Below are 6,246 nucleotides of genomic sequence, written 5' to 3' on the forward strand. Positions count from 1 at the left end.
CACGTTTCTCTAAATACTTCTGTCCAGATGTGTTGTGCTGGCAAAGTCGCTCTCTGGAAAACTTGAAGTAGTAATATGTAGATGTGATAAGGAAGTCAGACAAACATATTTAATCTAAGCTTCTTTTGGAGAAAAAAAAAAAAGACATGCACAAGCTGCTGCACCAATAATAGAGCCTTCCTCTGCAGGCTTGCAAACAGGCCTGCATGCAGAACACAGACTCATTATAACTGTGTGATGGCAGACCTGACAGTTGAAAAAACAATACACTCCTGATGCTCCCCGAGCCTTTGTTTTATCGACCGGCCTCCCCCTGCAGTCGCTGTGGAGTCAATAATAAAAATGCATCAGATGCGTCTCCCTGTCCTCAGCAGAACGTCACTCAGGGGACGGGATGTAGACCTTTATGAGAGCTAATGACCCACGACTTTTAGATTTCTACAACCATCAGCATAATCAGGCTCAATGTCTGTGCTCCACCTTTCATTTACGGTCCCTTGAAAGCAAAGATGGCAAGTGATATTGACAAATGGACAAAGGGATCTGAAACAGGTTCCACCGATTGTGTATTTCAGGCTACAGTGCCAAAGAGAGTCACTCCACACCATAAACAGTGAGTGGGTGACACCTCACAGGTGGGAGGAGCTGTTTATGGAATTTATTTACACTGAATACGTTGTTTTTAACAGACTGTAATCTATCAGCAGCTTGCAATTAAGACCTTTCCCAAAATTACATTCTTTAACATGACTGGAATTATATCCAATAACGTATGATTACACCCAAAACAAGCCCTTGTTAAAATATTAGTTGTTTGTATACAAAAGTCAACATTAATTTTTTATATATATACTTAGTTAATTGCAACATTGTTATTATAAATGTTTGTTTAATGAACTCTTTAATACATTTTAGATTTTAAATATGTATTGATGATTTCAGATTTGATTTATAACATATTCCCATAGTTCCTCTTTTATTGTGCATTGAAAATATTGTAAATTAGTTTATTTATTAATAAATTGCTAACATTTTAATTGTTAAATTAGTTAATAATTAAATAATTCTCTCTTTCCATGACTCCTTAATACAGTTTTATACAATTACAACTTTTAATTTTGATTCCTGAATTGTTTGAAATATACATATTTAGTCCTTCCATCGCAGAAGGGTCTGTCTTTTTTGTAATCTGGATAATTCTGGGTCTTTCTATTTTAATATAAAGACATAAAACTCACACCTACACGGATTCATCACAGCTTAACCTCCAACAAGGAAATTTTACATTAAAGAAGAAATAATTGCGGTGTTAGATAGCTATTAATAAGTAGCACAACAGAAAGTCAGTGTCAATTTCCTCACTAGAGTGTACAGTGCCTTGCATAAGTATTCACCCCCCTTGGACTTTTTCCCATTATGTACTGTTACTAACTGGAATTCAAATAGACTTAAATAAACTTTTTCCCGTTTGATCAACAAAACATGCATAGTACTTTGGAGGTGCAAAATAAATTTTATTGTGACACAAACAATAATGAGAACAAAAAAGTTGACATCTGTTGGGTGGATAAGTATTCACCCCCCTGTGTCAATACTTGGTAGAACCCCCTTTCGCTGCAATTACAGCTGCAAGTCTTTTGGGGTATGTCTCTACCAGCTTTGCACATCTAGAGATGGAAAGGTTTGTCCATTCTTCTTGGCAAAAAAGATGAAGCTCAGTCAGATTGGATGGAGACCGTCTGTGAACCGCAATCTTCAAGTCTTGCCATAGATTCTCTATTGGATTGAGGTCTGGGCTTTGACTGGGCCATTTTAAGACATTAACATTCTTTAATCCAAACCATTCCTTTGTAGCTCTGTCTGTATGTTTAGGGTCATTGTCCTGCTGGAAGATGAACCTCCGCCCCAGTCTCAAGTCTTTTGCAGACTGCATCAGATTTTCTTCAAGGATTTCCCTGCATTTGGCTCCATCCATCTTTCCCTCTATTCTGACCAGTTTCCTTGTACCTGCTGAAGAGAAGCATCCCCACAGCATGATGCTACCACCACCATGTTTCACTGTTGGGATGGTGTGCTCAGGGTGATGGGCAGTGTTGGGTTTTCGCCACACATAGCGTTTTGCATTGAGGCCAAAAAGTTCAATTTTGGTCTCATCTGACCAGAGCACCTTCTTCCACATGTTTGCTGTGTCTCCCACATGGCTTCTGGCAAACTCCAAACGGGATTTTTTATGGATCCCTTTCAACAATGGCTTTCTTCTTGCCACTCTTCCATAAAGGCCAGATTTGTGGAGTAGACGACTAATAGTTGTCCTGTGGACAGATTCTCCCACCTCAGCTGTGGATCTCTGCAACTCCTCCAGAGTAACCATGGGCCTCCTGGTTGCTTCTCTGATTAATTTTCTCCTTGTCCGACTCTTCAGTTTGGGTGGACGGCCTCCTCTTGGTAGGTTTGCGGTTGTGCCATATTCTTTCCATTTTCTTATGATGGATTTTATGGTGCTCAGAGAGATGTTCAAAGCTCTGGATATTTTTTTATAACCTAACCCTGCTTCATATTTCTCCACAACTTTATCCCTGACCTGTTTGGTGAGCTCCTTGGTCTTCATGATGCTGTTTGTTCAGTAATGATCTCCAACAAACTCTGAGTCCGTCACAGAACAGGTGTATTTATACTGAGATTAAATTGCAGACAGGTGGACCCTATTTACTAATTATGTGACTTGCAAATGTGACTTGTGAATGCAATTGGTCGCACCAGATCTTTGTTAGGGGTTTCACAGTAAAGGGGGTGAATACATATGCACTCAACACTTTTCAGATTTTTATTTGTAAATAATTGTGAAATCCATGTAATATTTCCCCCCACTTCCAAATGATGCACTATTGTGTGTTGGTCCATTCATAAACTCACGATGAAATACATTTTAATCTGTCGTTATACCATGACAAAATGTAGAAAAGTCCAAAGGGGGTGAATACTTATGCAAGGCACTGTATATACTCAGCCCAACTATAATGAAAAGCATGTAAATGATGAGTATTTTTGGGAAATGTCCATCCTTAAATCAGTTAAGGGTCTTTTCATTTGACTTATTCATTCATTCATTAAACAGCACACAGCAATGCATACTGATCTGGGACTTTGTTTGTCTCATGTTACCTTTTTCATTTGCTGTTTAGTGGAAATAGTATTGTTTAATAAACATGTTACAACTCTTCCAAAATGTTAAAAGCAAAGAAATTAAGTTAAACATAAAATACTATTTCACTTGTTGTTCAATCTAGTGCTGAGATTTAAAAGTTCACAGTTATTCAGGAAATGGGGGAAACAAAGGGCTGTCGAGATTCGGCTCAAGAAGATGACCCTGCTTTAAAATGCATTGAAAACAATTTGACCTTCTCCTTGAAAAGATGTTTCAAAAATTGCGGAAGAAGAAGCTTTAATTTGCCAAACAAGGATAAATCAACTGGTGTGGAGCCGCAGCACAAATTGAATGAGATACACATCTTTTTTACTCAAGAATTAGTTTACCCACTTGAGGATAGCAATGAAAACTTTAAATGTAAAAAATATATAATTTCTAAGGGAAATCTTCACTGACATATTGTAATTTGACTGAATGTCTAATAAAATCTCTGCTGTATCTGAGCATCTTGAATGGAAATCCATACAAACTGTATCCGTGTGGCAGATACACAATGAGAGGACGGCTGATTGTATTTTCCGCTCCGTGTTCCAAAGCTCTTTTCATTAGATGTGAATTTTGAGCATAAATGTTTTCAGCACAGTTCCACTCATGTTCTGTCCTTTTACCACTGTCAAATTACTTTGATACTGTGGGCGGTGACAGTGGAGAACAACAGTTTGAGTTCAATGCTGGATGCCGACGCTGACAAGGAGTCATAGTAATGAAGCCGAAGCTGAAAGGAAAGTCGCCGCTCAAACAGTAGAGAGAAAACGGCTTGGATGTTCATTTTGTTTGAAAACTATAAAACTACCTACACTGTGAACAAGCTCATGGACAGACATGAATCTATAATCTAACTGTAGACACAATATGTAAACTCACAGTTAATTTTCCATCTCGAGTGTTAGATCAGTATTCCACTGAGAATCATCACGGCAGTCACACTTACATTCAGACATGATGATATGCATTGTGAAGTAACACTGACGCAGCTTCCAGAGATTATTCTGCCATGAGGCTTGACTTACAGTAAATGGTGTTTAAACAGAGTCACTGCACTTACAAGGCGGAACAATATTCTTCTGGTTCTCTTCAAGGACAATGTCTGTCTTTATCTTTGATCGACCTCAGCTGTAAACAAAGATGGACTCGTTTTTACCTCCTCCGACTAATCAGAAATTAAGCCAAAATATCCCCGACACAAATGTTGCCCTCTTGCGCCGATGGTGTCATTTAGAGTCGAGTCGATCAGGGGATGGAGCCACGGAACCAAGGTTCATAAAAGAAATAAATATTCAAACCATATTTACCAGAAAATTAAACACATATAATAAAAAACAAAATCTTTGGAAAACATTTATTTCACAAATCCTTTAACTTTCTAGTCTGATCTATATCACCTCCGTTAACATGGAGGAGGTGGGATTTATGACCTAAACTGTAGCTAGCCAAAAGGGGGCGATCAAGACCCTTTGGCTTCACTCTATTGTATACGTTTTTTCAGTGTATGCAAAAGACGACTCTATCGGTAGGGGGGCCTTAAAGAGTCAGGATTTAAAACCAAGTGTTTCAGACAGAGACTGAAAAGAGGAGCTGCAGCACAGAATGAGGAAAGTGATGCTTTTTCTAAGCATAAACAAAATCGAGTATATTGCCCCGTCAATGTTTTAAGAATGGGAAAAAAAAGATAAATGACAAAAGAAAAGAAAGGGAAGGCTGTATTTTAAATGACTTATCTGGGGCATACTGTGGCATCAGTAAGCAGCTCATGCCCAACTGAAACGATATTTGTTCTTCTTTAAACATGCTTTCTCTCAGTGAAATGCCAGGATGGCACTGTTGTCTCTCAGCATGTTGACCAATTGATACGTCAGCTTACAGAAATACACCTGAGTCTTTGAGTTCATTCTCAAGCCACTGCCAGCGAGCCACACAGAAAGAAGCATAACACACAAGTAGTGACAATAACAGTAGAGAAAAACACTCTCAGTAGCTAGAAGTACAGTTCCAGATCTGCAGCCCTGCAGCCTCCTGATGTTCCTCCGGATGTTCCCCCTGATGTTCCTCACTCGTTCCAACAGATGTTTCCAGTACACAAGTACTGGGGGGAATTATTTTCTCCCCAGTACTTGTGTACTGGAATCAACCCACAGTAACCCTCACTTTTCCCCAGATATCTCATTCCCAGGACGTCTCACTGTAGCTGAAAGCAAGAATGATGCAAAGGTTATTGGACTTTCATCTTGCGTGACGTGACATGAATGCACCATTGCAATGGAGGAGTAAGAAGGTCAAACGGCACCTTCATATATTACGATCTGTCATTATGTGTAAGCAGCTCTTATCCATTCTCCTCCATGCCGCACTAGTTGTGAGGAGGTGGGAGTTTGGAAAATGATGCCTGTATTCTGAGGCTTTACAGAAGTGACAAGTGATGCTGCCTGTGTCTATGTAATCACAATCCTTCCTCCAAAGTTGTCATCCAACCCTTCACTTTCTTTCTTTTCCAGCAAATAGGAAGTGGCATAATCTGGTCTTTGTGCCTTGTGTCTCCGTTTTGAACTGTCAAAAAAACTACCAAAAAGTCATACTTTGTGTTCCCTGATCCTCCTTTACACCAATACTAGCAGTTATACACAGGTTTTTTTTAAATAGAAAAAAAGGAGATTAATTTCTTTTGCCTTTTTGTTTATTTCCCCAGTGAGTCATGTTCAACGTCACGGATGCATCAGGAACCTTGCTGTCCTGATAATGTTGCACCTTGCACAACACAAATTAAAAATCGTTGTTGTGGAACATTATTTGGTAAAAAACACCAAACGTCCGTGGCTATTTATAATCATACGTCATGGAAAAGGTGAGGCATCAGTGTCTAGACGGCCAAGGTAATGTGGCAGAAGACAAAATATAGAGATTTCCCCTCTTGACATGTTTCCATCATTGCCGGAGCCGATAGAAACCTGTGTTCTCTGTAGGGTAATTTGTGAGTGAATGCTGAATGTATCCATCCATGTTAGTGGGTGGCAGAGGATTTTTTGATCAGTGGAACAGGGGCT

The sequence above is a fragment of the Pleuronectes platessa genome, chromosome 2 (assembly GCF_947347685.1).
Source record: "Pleuronectes platessa chromosome 2, fPlePla1.1, whole genome shotgun sequence".
Lineage (NCBI taxonomy): Eukaryota > Metazoa > Chordata > Actinopteri > Pleuronectiformes > Pleuronectidae > Pleuronectes > Pleuronectes platessa.